A 14571-nucleotide genomic window follows, 5' to 3' on the forward strand; every position below is an offset into this window, starting at 1 on the left:
GCTTTTATCGGCTGTGAACTAGGAAGAAAGTTACACGTAAACATTATAGAACAAATAACTAGTCACTCTGGTGAACCAGAGATATTTCCGTTTTGAAACTGAATCAATGAGCAAATCAAGACTCAGAAAGATAGGAAACTTGCAAATATCAAGTACTAAGTTGCAAACCTGGCATACGACACAACTTTGTGGATTTCAAGTCAAAGATTTTCTCCCATTTTTCCCAGAAACACTGTTACAACTTGAGGTTTTGGTAGTGAGCTTCGCATTGGTTTTCACTGAATTTCTAAAATAACAACGAAAAAGAGATCTCGCTTTTTGTATCATCAGATTTATATTACCCACCAGTTTTGTCTTTTTTTTAAGCAAATTATGGTAGAAATAGAATACATCAGAGCAACTTCTATATGTTAAAGCCTGAAAATAAGGTTAATGTGAGTATAACAGTTATTGTCACTAATTCTTATTTTTATTAAGCAATGAATAGCTTCATTAAGTAATACATTAGTCTTTTTTGTTAGCTTCTTGAGAGAGACAACAATGAACTGCTTGAGTTAAGCTTCATGTAGTTTTTAAAAGAGAAAGTGTTCTTTCCCAAAGGGCAGTACCAAAAAAAAAAAAAAAAAAAAAAAAAAAAAGTCTAAGCTGAACATGGTTATTCTCTGAGAAAGTCATCAAAACACAATGAAAATGTTGGCATTTTAGTAGACCTGTTTGCACTTTATTGAGCACAACGTCTACCAGAAATTGGTATGGTCGCTGAAAAGGATGCTTGAATATGAGGCAGATTTGCTAGAGGGTAGCATGACCCCTATTTTTTTCTCTGAACTTTGCCAAGGCAGAAAAGGGCTTCCGTTATGGTTTCCCTGTATCCACCTCCCTTGTTTATTTTGTTTCTTCCCAACAAGTGTTCAAAATGAACTCAAGCCAAAAAAAATTGGATACTTGGGCCCTCTTTTCGTTATTGATTTTCTTGTTTGTCTAAACAGAGGGTTTTCAACTTTAGTGAAGTCTTAGGTACAAAGTTAGGACCACCCAGTACATAGTTTGTAATTAGCTCTATTGTTTGGAAAATAAACATTATTTATATTATAAGAAAGGGAGATCCTTTGGATTCACGGTATGATCACTTTTTTTTTTTTTTTTCCATATGGAGTTGAATTAGTTCATTATTCTATGCAGACGGACTTTAAGTACAAATCCTTCCTTTTATTTAGGCTGGGTATACACATTTGATGACAGATCTCTTGTAAACATTAACATTTTCCACCCTGATTTAAAAAGCTTAGTAATAATGCCATCACTACAACAAAGAAGGCTTAAGTGACTTCATTCTTAGAGCACTTAGCATTTAAATGGGCTTTTGCTGGGCTGATCTGGTGCTGTAGGGAAACCACAGAGAGCTGACCAGAATTATAATAATGCCTGGTATATGGGTAGATCTTCTTGGGATGAGTCTATGTAGCAATAGTAAGTAGCAATTAGGCCAGCTAAGATGACTTTTCCTCTTTAACTAGGTACTTAATAATAAAAACTATAATTTAGTTCTTATTAGGTCATGGCAGTGAGGTTTCAAGAAAGTAGAATATGTCTATCCCTCATGGAAGTTAGATGCTGGATGAAATGCATTTTATATGGTTATTGTATCTTATTGGCATACATATAAGGAATAATGACAACGAAAATGAGAGGCTGTTGACTAATTTCACAAAATATTTATTGAGTATCTACTATGAGAAGGAAATTCTTTCTCAGTAAGATTTATTATCTGGTTTGAGTCCATGTTTAAGGAATGAATGATAATCTTCACCTTTGCCCGTTTAAGAATTTCAATCACTATATTTTCCTTTTTCCTTTTGAAGATAATTTTTAACTCAGAGAGTATTTTTTTTTAATATTCTGTGCAGAACTTTTTAATACACTATCTGAAATTCAAGTATATCTATCACTAATAAATTTATGTAGATTGTAACAACATGTTGGAATTCAGATAAGTATTACTAACATTTGGCATAATATTATAAAGATAAGGTTCAGAGTGATTAAATTTGGAGTTAGTTATTTAATCATCTTCATTACAATTCTTATTTGAAGTATGCATCTTTGACTGTATTTAGCAAGCTGTGTATAATGATCTATATTCAGAATAGAAGCTAATTTGTATTTATTCAATTTCGTAGTAAAAGAAGTAAGCTCTATTTTGTTACAAGTGCAAAGTTACAAAACCCTATCATAAATGCAGAATTATACATTTTACTTATTTATAATTTTGGAATTGTTTTTAAAAGTAACTGTGCAAGTTTTACTACTTAAAATTTTCTGAAAAGATTGAAATAATTTTAAAGAAAGAGTTACATGAGATTAGAGTACTGATAAATATAAAATTGTATAGGTATATTATGGGGAAATTTTATTAATTTTCAATAGGAATATTTTATTTTCCCTTCTAAAAATGAAAATTTACCACACAGAATTGTACAATATGTGCTGTGAAATTTGTGAAAGTAAGTTGGTTTTCATTTCAATCACTGAATCATTTGATTTTTGTACCCACTGCAGTTATGGATGAGAAAAAAGGTAGCTTTTTTTTCTCCTACATTTGTAAGGAGGTGAATGACTGAGGAGGAAATAAGAATAGTTCTGCCTCCAAGCAAAATTGAGTGGTTTTACTCACTGGACCGGTATGCGATTGTTCTGTAGTTACAACTTCTGGTGACTGTGGGGGACAGGAACTATTTGGAACATTATCCTTGAATTCAGAGATACTTATTGATTTTTGGAGGGCATATGTAGAGAAATATTAAAGTAAGTAGATATTGTCTAGTGCTAAAATAAGGAAATTACATTGAACCCATGGGATGGATGTCTTACTTTTTGGAGAATATTAGGAAAAACTTTATGGAAAAGTTTCCATTTATGGAAATGGATGATAAGGTTACCTGAAAGGAAGGGATTGTTAGAATAAAGGAATGGAAGTTTAGGAGGTTTAGTTCGTTCGTTAGCATGGTTCCCGTCCCTTCCTAAGCTACTTGAACACAAACTTGCATAAACATAAATTGCTTATTTTTATCTTTGAATCTCCAAGCTGCAAATGCTCAATATACGTTTTCTTAATGAACAAAAGGATTACACATCCTTCACTAAGAGTACTTTGTGTACAGGGGAAAAGAAGAGAAGTGATGGTTAAAGCCAGCTAATGCAGGACTCTGAATTTCAGGTTGAAGATCTTGAACTTCATTGAGAAGTTTATGGAGTAAAAAACTGGCATAATTAGAAATGTCATGAGTAAAATATGGAGACTTCCTGGTTTATAACCTCCCCACTAATATGCTTATAATGTGCGTTGTGTTCAAATTTTTAAGATAAATTTATGTTAAATATTGTACTTGGAAACCGAAATCACCTCCATGCAACAACCAAAACTCAGAGGGAAATGACTCTACGCAGAAGTTCAAATGAGATTAAAGCAGGAATTTGTTATTCATCTTATTTTGGTATTTCATCCTGTAATGTATTTCTGAAAAATTAAATTTATCCAGTCTTATCCTTAGCTCTGTTAGGGTCCTTCCACTTTTGGTCCCCGTCTAGTTTGGACTCCTTTCCCGAATTCCTCAAACATTCACCAAGGCTCATTATTACACATATCTGAACTCTCCTGCTAGGACTATATAAATGGAGAAGTCAATTGGAATTTGAGACAGTCTTAAATGTTCCTATTTATATTTTGGCTACTCATGCATGAACTTGATTACAAATTATGTGTACATTGCCCTAGTTAGTGAATCCCCGAAACATATTGCAAGCACATCATATTTCACTCACAGGAACAACAGAATACTGGCTGTCACTGGTGTTTTATGAAGATAAATTATTGAACCACAAAAATCATGAGATGAATTCTAACACAGCACTTGCGTTTTATCCCTGAAGGCACCACGGCACTGTCAGTGAAACACTGGTGAGCAAAACTTAGTTTTCATTTCTAACAGCATTATTGTCACTACTGGCGACTCTAGCCATCATAAGAGAAGAGGGTTCTTCCCAGGAAGCCCACGGGGCTGAACCGCAATGAACATTCTGTGCTTATTCACAGCATCTGTGCTTCATTTACGTTTTTGTTTTTGTTTTTGTTTTTGTTTTTTTTCATTGTCAATTGAACTCAGCACTTGAAGGAATATCCTCTTATAAAAACAAACGCGTATATAAAAGTGCATCACCACACACACAAAAAACATAGTCATTAATATTGCCATATCTGTTCTGCAAACAAAAAGAACTCATGAGTTTCCAAACACACTCATATTTTAATGAAGTGTTATGTTGTAACAGTGGGAAACAGCGCTTCAGTCTAAGCGGGATACAACCAGAAATTGTGTCTGTATTAAACAGACCATTATGCTCCAAAGTGAGTTCCAAATCTGGCACCAAGTTTGGTTTTTTCACTTGCATGTTTCACAAGCTCAGCTCAGACAATGGCTGCTTCTCCCCTCAATTCAACTTATAAACATTTTACAGGTCTTAATTTGGCTTAGAAATGTGTACTTGGGTTATGCTTCTGTTGAAGAGGTGTTGCTCATCAGTATATGTGGCTTGCAGCTTAAAAATCAAAGCATTCTACCACAATGGTTCATTTTCAAACAATAAGAATGACACAACGTCAATGAAAACAATGCCACCAAAATCAAAACCACGCAACCTACGACCGCAAATGTTAGTAGGATGGTGATATGTGGGACCCAATTCTGCCTTTCAGTTTAGACTGTCCCCTGAAGCAGGGCTTCCTCAGGGAGTCAGGGAGTGGACCAGGAAGCAGATCAGGGGACTCTAAAGAGCTCCGTGGTTGGGGCGCCTGGGTGGCGCAGTCGGTTAAGCGTCCGACTTCAGCCAGGTCACGATCTCGCGGTCCGTGAGTTCGAGCCCCGCGTCAGGCTCTGGGCTGATGGCTCAGAGCCTGGAGCCTGTTTCCAATTCTGTGTCTCCCTCTCTCTCTGCTCCTCCCCCATTCATGCTCTGTCTCTCTCTGTCCCAAAAATAAATAAACGTTGAAAAAAAAAAAATTAAAGAGCTCCGTGGCATCTGAAACTCCAGACTCTGCTCTTCTTCAGTTCAAAGTAAGCTAGGGTCCAAGCAGCACATGAGGAAGATCACAGGAAGAGGGGAGTGTCCTTAAGGCGGCTCTCTAAGGCCTATAAACCACATACCATTTTACAAACCATCCTTCCAACCCCAGATAACTTGATTTTACAGACACAAGCAAATGAAAGCATATTAGAAGACAAGTCACTCGGATGGTGAATGGACCTGGGTCCCACCATATAAATGAAGGCTGGAGAAACTGTGGGAGCATACAGCAAGAGAAAAGTCAGGTGGAGATATGATAGTGGTCTTCAAATATCTTCCCTCTCTATTCCTCCAAGAGAAGGAGGAATTGAAATAAACCGCTGCCCTCTAAGGCTCACTTGTGAGAAAGAAGTACGCATCAATAAACAACCTGAATTGGAATTCAATACTGAAGTCGAGCTAGGTCAAGAACACTATCCAGAGGAGTTGGGAAGCTTTCACAGAAGAGGTAACACTGAGGTGAGGGTGCGAGAGAGGATTGGGAGTTTGTCAGATGGAGAAGGGTTATAAGGTTCTAGGATGAGAAAACTAAGTAAATTCAAATTGGTGGAGCTATGAAGAGGCAGAGAATGCACCGGGAAGAGGGTGTGCACTCTGGCTTGTGACCAGATGGCAGGGCCAGGAGTGGACTTTGCAGGTAATGCTAGACTTACCTGTGAAAGTCTACTAGCCATATAGAGACGTTTGGGCATCATGCTACAGAGTTCGAGAAAATTTTAGAGGTTGCCTGAATCTATTTAATGAAGTCAATAATCTCCATGAAGTGGGAGTTAAATGGAGAGAGGGGGAAAAAAAACCACACCTTATTCCTGCTGTTCCTCAAATGAGTGATATTTTAAAGGAACATTAACTGACTTAGCAGCTAAGACAAGGATCTATTCAATTTAACAAGGTGTTATCATTATCTCGACAGAGTTGTTCTTTCATGAAACGACTGAAACTTCCCTTTTAAAAACTTCAGTTCTACGTTTGATAATGTTACTCAAAATGTAATGAGCTGGCAGAGAGATACAAGGTCTTCTATAATTCCATACGAAGCTGACTTCTGAAAAATCAGTCTATAAAAAGCCATTCTATCTTCAGTCATCGGTGGGGACATCCCAAAGGAAGAGAAAATCCATGGAGTGAGAAGAATCTGCATATCCTTGGGGCGCCTGGGTGGTGCAGTCGGTTAAGCGTCCGACTTCAGCCAGGTCACGATCTCGCGATCCGTGAGTTCGAGCCCCGCGTCGGGCTCTGGGCTGATGGCTCAGAGCCTGGAGCCTGTTTCCGATTCTGTGTCTCCCTCTCTCTCTGCCCCTCCCCCGTTCATGCTCTGTCTCTCTGTGTCCCAAAAACAAATAAACGTTGAAGAATCTGCATATCCTTGATGGAGGGAATCCAGAGTGAGGCCACTATGCTAGTAAACACATCAGTAACTAAATAATAATTCGTTAAATAATGATAAATAAATAATAATCTGATTTCAAAAGACAGTTGCGTGGCTTATAGATCATACTGACCTCATCAATTAGTACAAACACCCCCTTTTGGCAACTGCCCTCCTCCTCTATGGGATTTGAGAGGCCAGAGAAGAATTTCGGTTAAAGAAGAAGGCTTCTAGCAGACTCGTAAATAGAAGCTTGTATTTTCAGGTTTTTGTGTGCCAGTATAATTTGGCTTTCTGAGCTACATAAGGAATCATTATTTTTCTCAGACTCTAGAAAGACTGGTCCTTTTGTCATGAATAGCCCTTGAAATAAGAGCCACTTAAAGAATGTACTGTGAAAAACACACATAAATATCCAAGACCATGGCGATGCTGGAGTCAGGGTGAGAAGATGCCCAAAATCCAAGATGTTTTATTGATTAGACATAAGTGTCTTTGAAAACTAACACATGTAGAACCACATGTTTGCCATGGCACCTGTCTAGACCTAGTCCCTTCCAAATCGCGCTTTACCCTGAGTTCACGCGGAGAGGTGACCAGAGATGGCCATGTTTACCCCTCATGAGCCTGGACCGTTTCAGCACAGAGGCAGATTGGACGGAATGGAGTCCTACAGCCACTATTTCCGTCTGACAAGCAGGTGCACTATGGTGCGGAGACTGAAGAAGGCACTGGTCACTTTTTTTGTTTTTCCTGTTTAAATGATCTCCCTTCAGTCAGGCATTTATCAGTCTGGACCGCCATTGACGGTAGCCGTCCTGGAAAATGACTTACCAAGAATGGTTTGGCACATAAAGCTCTCCTGCACAAAGAAGGATTCCTGGAATCTGACCGGTTCTAAGCGACGGCATAACCAGCGGCTTACGGGCGGATACCAGGGACCCCATATCCTCTAATACACACATGAGCATCACGGTGTCCACAGCGGTGGCCCCCCACCGCCTGCCGGTGTTACAACCACTGGGGTCGGGTCATTGGTGGAAAATGCAGGCTCCCCGCCTGAACTCCGGCTGCCGGGAGGCACGTGGGTAGTGACAGAGAGCCACGCCTCGCTCCCTTGCCCCAGCGGCACAGCCCCACGGAAACATGACGCCAGGCACAAAGATAAACCACGTAGGTAAGTTTACAGTTTCTAGGAACCGCACTGCATACAAGAATGCAAAAACCAGTGGCTTGATTGTCACGATATATTTCACTTAACTCAATATGCTCAAAATCTTATTGTTTCATACGCAGTTAGTATAAAAAAGCTACCAATAACGTCCCCCCCCCCTTTTATTTTCAGATGACGTCTTTCACCTATGAATGCATCCTACGTGGTTGGCAATAGCAGCACATCTCGACTGGCACCTGCCGCACCTTCAGTGATCCAGGACACATGTGGCCGCCACCCACGTGCTAGGACAGCACAGGTTTAAAGGGAAGAGTGGTGATTTTCTGCTCTCACTAAAGCTAGCGTGAACCTGAGAGCGACCTCAGGTTTGCATTGCCATGCTACCCTCATCTTTGTTCTACTTCCCTCGTGATGAACCCCAAGCCCTGAAACCCCACGACCCCCATCCCTACCACTTTAACCTGTGAATTTCTATCCACACTGAAATCTCGGCTCGGGTAGAGCTTCCTCTTCCTTGATTGCCCGGGTCCCTCTCACCTCACCAACCCCACCCAAAATAAAATAAATGTAACAAACAAACATGTGAACAAAACCTGAGGTTCTGGTTCCCTGTTTCCTTGTCCTATAGTCTCAGAGCGCGGAGTCTCTCATAACGCTTATCGTGGTTGGTGCTTTATTTGTATGATTGATGATTATAGATTAGCTCCTTTTCCATGATGGAAGGTACTGTATTTGAATCTGGCAATGGGTTTGGCTCATAGTACACACTCAAAATAGTTAAACTGAATAAGCGAATGCATTCCTGGCTCCAGAACTGAGACTTCCTCCCTACTTGAGCTGGCTTGAGAGGCTTTGTTCTTTGCAACTTACGAAACCAGAATAAGAAATTTTCTATCTAAAAGTTACCCTAGACATGCAAACAGCAGGCAGAGGATAGTAAAAGCGCATTTTGGAATATCCCCATGTCTGTATATATACACACTGGCTATTTCTTTTCCCAACCTTAAGGACCAGGGAGATTTACAGTGAAGCTCATTAAGTTTAGGCTTCGGGACTTCTCACTTACGAGACCATCGTGAGACAGGGAGCTGCTGGGAGCTCCCTGCCAGGGAGGGGTAGCCAGGCTACATTTCTGGAAGCATTTCATTACCAGCATTTCTGCTAAATCGCCCAATGAGATCTCAGAAAATAAGGGACCTGAGACTCGAGGGTTCCAGTCATTTGTTGTGAGTTTTTTCGGACTCTACAAGAAGATTCCATTTTGTACCGGATTATGTATTTGTAAGTTTGTATTCCTTTTTTGTAAAGAGTTTTAGCCCCATCTCCACATTGTGTGAAGCTTGGGTCCCACAAAACCCAGATCCACCCTTGCAGAGACCATAAAGGCGCTCTGTATATTCGGGAAAAAAAAAATCAACCCTCTTCCAAAAATGTGGACTGTAGAGCTTATATACATCTACAAATGCTTAAAAATATTTACCTTCCTTGTCAAAGCGAAAGGGTCAGCACAAAGTAGGTCAGATACTGATTTTAGGGGATTGTGGAAGGGAGTGTACCTGTGGGATGCATCTCCCTGCTTCTCACCGCATCGCTATGCACTGCTCTATGAAGTCCAGAAAGATTATAGTAATGCCAGATTTTCCTTGGGCAATCTGTACTCTGCTTTATTGGGTTACCTTCACCACTTAGAACCCAAGGCTGGGGGTTGGGGAAATGACCTGAAAGCCACTGACCCTCGCTTCAAGATTTTTATACTCTAAAACATAGTCAGCAAATGTAAAATGTTAGGAGAGTATAAAGATCAAGTGCAAATTGCACGGTATTTATTCATTGTTTCAACTGTAAGGGAATTAATTCCTAGGACGCACAAATAGTACAAGGGCTGGGGGTGTAGCATTTGATCATTCGGTCTGGAGTCCGAGTCTGGGTATCGCTGTCACAAGGGTGCGGAACAGTAAACATGAGGACCCTAGCTGGTGGGACTAGGAAAAGGTTTTACAGAGAGGGAAAATCTTGAAGCAGATGTGCAAGGAGAGGCAGGATGTGTACTGTGAACGTGAAAGGGAACAGGATTCTAGGGGAGGATATCAACATCAAAGTTAAATTAATAAAATAACCCTATAGTTTCTCAATCGCCTATCGCCATTGATATGAAATCATACGACGGTATTAACAACTGTTCTTTTACCTTCCCTGTTACCTTTTGAATTTCCATTGTTTTACTGTATTTGGTGAGACTCTGCACAGGATTACAGAAATGTGCAGGGCACGTATATGACCCAATAAATACAATTTTTATAGGACGGAGAAGACTAGCAACGTAAACGGCATTCTATATGCACTACTGTAAGGCACACATTTATTCCAAACAGCTTTCTGTGTTCACCCTTCATCTCTTTTCCTCTCGGCTGATGATCGGGAACCTGGGATTGAACTGAGCAAAAGAGTCAGGGGACCATAGGAAATCCCCTACTGAAAATAAAGCTTGAGTCTAGATGGGTTTGATATGTAGCCTTCTGTGCCCCTGTTAATCCTCAACGTTAAGAAGCTTTAATTTCAAATCATCTCTTCTTTTTGCCTTTTAACCATAATGCTATTCCAGAGTGCTAAACAGCTTTTGCTAGAGAAAATGAAAGAGCTCTTCTATAACCTTTAGAGACATAAAATGGGAATACACAACATGCAGAAAAACAGATAAGTCAGAAACTTAAATAAAGAACTGAGGTTAGAAACTGAATTTTGCTTATGATAAATGACTTAATAAAACAGATTAAAAAAAACACAACTGTTATAACTACTCCCACACCCCCAGTTCTGCCATAAAAATAATGATTAAATCCAACAATAGGCTCAAAATCCCATTTTATTCACTGTAATAATAGATAGGGTTTTAAAATCATTTTTATGAAAGCACAAATTTCTCAGTGAATAGAAGGCTGCAAAATCTCTCTTAGACTGCAGAAATATCTTTACAGGACTTTGTTCTTTGTAACAGTTGTCTAAGGGCACCCAGATATTCAGAGCTCCTTTAGCATAGACCTAGTTACCTGCCGAGGATCCAGGGTACTTCACCTGCCCAGGTCCCTGAGGATGATACATCATGGAGGGAAAATGCCTAAATCAGGGAAAATGCCTCTATAATTTTTTGCAAAATTGCAAATTAAAAACAAAAACAAACAAACAAACAAAAAAACATGGCTTACCGGCCTCATGGCTCGGCCATTGTATTTATTTATTTTTAATGCTTATTTATTTATTTTGGGAGAGAGAGGGAGAGAATACCAAGCAGACTCCATGCTCCATGTGGAGCCTGACATGGGGCTCAATCTCATCACTATGAGATCAGGACCCGAGCTGAAATCAAGAATTGGACACTTAACCAACTGAGCCACCCAGGCACCCATGGGCTTGGTCATTTTAAAACACATTTGTGAATATTAGAAAGTAGTCTCTCTTCCTTTGGGTTCACAGCCCTGCTTGACAGGGGCTGGATTTCAATTCTCACTTATCCCTTATGTGACGGTCCTTGTGCAGTGAACTACCTGTGCAACCGTGAGGGTGACTTTGGTCTCAGATGCCTAAAAGATTGTGCCCTTCCTATAAAGCAAGACTTGTCTCCTCGGGAGTTTATGTACTGCACGTTCCAGAATGCTCGATAAATCAATAAACCCCTTCTCCATCTAGAATTTGAAATCTCTATTTTTCTGGATCTGAAGATGACTTTTGAGCTCGGCCTCCGACAGCTTGGAGATGCTAAGGAGCAGTGGCATAATTAAAAAGGGAACACTCTTGAACCTGTAGTTCTCTTGAAGTTCTCACTGACGTCTTAACATGTCTCGCTTCAGCCTTCCACGCTCACACCCTTACTAACAGTGTGAGTTTGCCACTGCTGTGACTCCTGCCGCAAGAGCTCTCGGAGTTATGAAGGCTCTGCAGGAACAGCTCCAGACTGGCTACTTCAAGGCTGTCCCAGGTAGGAGGCCGGCGTCCTGACGTGGGCTGGCACCCTCGGACTCTGTGGGAAGTGGGAACGACTTCTCTCCTTCCTGCCACTCCTGTTTACCATTCACTTCTGGACACTTTGTCCCCTGCCCACCTAAAGGCGCATGGAAGTTTCCTCTGCTTCCCGACCTCATTCTGTCCTTCTACCTTACCTCTTCCGTGAAAAAGGAGTCTAAGAAACTCATGTACGCCAAGCATTTGCATTTCAAAAGTGGCTTAGAAAATATTTCCTACAACAAATAAATGTCTAATGGTAAAATTCCGTGCTTCTTTGGGGAAATCGTTTTTGGCTGATGGGGCTTCCGCGACAGCCTCGCAGCAGAGCGCGAACACGGCTGGTCAGACTCGGCCTCTTCGTGTAGTCACTTTCCATGTCTCTACCTCCTTCGCTTCTGCTTGGCTTAACTTTGACCTTCTAAAAACAGAGTACGTTCCCCCCACATCCATCTGTGTCTGTCAGACAGCTATCAATTAAACAGAGCGAATCCATTGCTTAGATCGACAGAGCTTCCTCCCTTGACTACTGGGATCGAGCGGAACAATTCCCTTCGAATCCTGAGGGTCTCTCGTCTCTTAGATGCTGTGTCTCCATCCACTCATACACATACGTACACTGCCTCTCCCCTGTATGTCTTACTTTGCAAATTGCTTTTCATTTTGTTCAAAGTGATTCCCCAAGAGTGGAACGGATTTTTAATATTTTAGGGGATGGAGAAATAAGGCAGAAGGTCATATTTAAATATCAAAGTATCCATATGTATGACTCAGGCTGAATCGATCTCTGCGTATGATTTGTGCACCACAACAGCATGTGGTCCCTTGGCCTAACTCCCTCCTTCTGGGCACAACATCCTCTGAGCGAAACAGATAAAGAGATTGAGAAAAAAATACTATAACCTCACGTTAACACTACTTAATATTATACGTAAGTCAACATATTTCAGGCGAGTCTTTCATCTGGTCCAAAAAAAGACAGTCGACTAGTGCAGTAGAGTATTGAGAGGCTTCTGTTGTTATGTTTGTACACTTCTTTTAAGGAGGAACAATGCTTCCTTGTGTCAGGGGTTAGGAATAAGTGCTTTTATATTGAAAACATCACTCCTTAGAAGACTTTGCAGACGCCCAGATAACCCCTAACCTAGCCAGAAGCTACTTTTTATGGTTTCATGAACTCTTGTTACAACATCCGGTTCATTTCCTGTCTGCAGAAAATCACTATTCGTATTGCTCTGCTAGGGTTGTCCTACCAAAACACCGCAGGCTTAAACAACAGACATTTATTTTCTCAAAATTCTGGAGGTGAGAAGTCCAAGATCCAGATAAGACGCGCTTGCTTTCTTCCAAGGCCTTCCTCCGTGGCTTCTAGGTGGCTGCCTTCTCGCTGTGTCCTCATGTTTTTCCCTCAGCAAGTGTCTGTGACCTTCTTAATCTCTTCTCATAAGGACACCAGTCATATTGGATCCGGGCCCACTTTGACCACCCCCCTGCCACTTTAACTTCACTACCTCTTTATTTTTTTAATTTTTTTTTTCCAACGTTTATTTATTTTTGGAACAGAGAGAGACAGAGCATGAACGGGGGAGGGGCAGAGAGAGAGGGAGACACAGAATCGGAAACAGGCTCCAGGCTCCAAGCCATCAGCCCAGAGCCCGACGCGGGGCTCGAACTCCCGGACCACGAGATCGTGACCTGGCTGAAGTCGGACGCTTAACCGACGGCGCCACCCAGGCGCCCCTTAACTACCTCTTTAAAGGCCTATCTCCAGATACATCTGTCACATCTGTCATGCGGGCAGTTTTAGCTTCCCCATAGGAATTTGGGGGAAGCACAATTCTGTTCACAACTCTATCTTATATTTAGTTGCTGTTTAATCGAGGTTTTTGCATGGTTATTCCCCAATCTTCTCTCCAAGTGAACCCCTGTAGTTCTTTAAACATTTCAAACTGAGTCAAAATATTCTTTAATATACCCTTTATTTACTTTCACCAACCTCCTCTGGCTTCTGCTTAAGTCTTACAAACTCTTTTTGGATTGTGGTCCTTAATAACTGCCTATGTTTTATAATAAAAGCTTACCCTCTCTTCGTAGTTTCTGCTTGGCTTCTGACACGATGCCCTGCTCATATTAAGCACTCAAAAAATCTTTAAATAGGATGAGTATGAGAAACTTATTATACGTGATTATAATAATCTGTTATAATCCCGAAGTACCATTTGTTATTAATTGTGACTCTCAAATTATCTCCTGCTTTGCCAGCAAATAACCAATCATTTTTACTTGAACAAATTCTTGCCCATCTAGTGACTCATCAAAACCTTTCAAAATCATTGTCCAGCATTACAAAATTCTAAGTAACTGAGGTTCTCGAACTTAAAATTTAAAGGAATTGGCTCTCACCATACTCTACGTTTTCAATATTAGCTTCTGCTGAGCTGTCAGCACAGAGCCTCATGCGGGGCTCGAACCCACGAACCGCGAGATCATGACCTGAGCGGATGTTGGATGTTTAACTGACTGAGCCACCCAGGCGCCCCAATGTTAAAAAAAAAAAAAAACAACAACTTAAATGTAGTAATAAAACTGGTAAATTAAATGAAATAGGGATATTAAATTTCCATAGTCCATCTCCTGCTCTCTAGAGTATCTTCAGATTTTTCCCCAGTTTTTTTTAATATTTATTGATTTTGAGAGACAGACTACAAGCCAGGGAGGGGCAGAAAGACAGGGAGAGAGAGAGAATCCCAAGCAGGCTTCGTGCTGTCAGCGCAGAGCCTGACACAGGGCTTGAACCCATGACCCATGAGATCGTGATCTCAGCTGAAATCCAGAGTCCGACACTCAACCGACTGAGCCACCCTGGAGCCCCGCTCCCTTCACTTTTAATGAATAGTTGGAATTCAGTTCA

The 14571-nt window shown here is 40.8% G+C and overlaps 1 protein-coding gene across 1 annotated transcript in view; it reads right to left on the reverse strand.

The window, feature by feature from the left end:
- Positions 1-14571, reverse strand: part of CNTNAP2 (contactin associated protein 2) — a 2003978-nt gene that overhangs the window by 952248 nt on the left and 1037159 nt on the right. The gene's annotated exons all lie outside the window — the stretch shown is intronic.

The sequence above is a fragment of the Herpailurus yagouaroundi genome, unplaced genomic scaffold, assembly GCF_014898765.1.
Source record: "Herpailurus yagouaroundi ecotype Mexico unplaced genomic scaffold, PumYag 100, whole genome shotgun sequence".
Classification (NCBI taxonomy): Eukaryota; Metazoa; Chordata; class Mammalia; order Carnivora; family Felidae; genus Herpailurus; species Herpailurus yagouaroundi.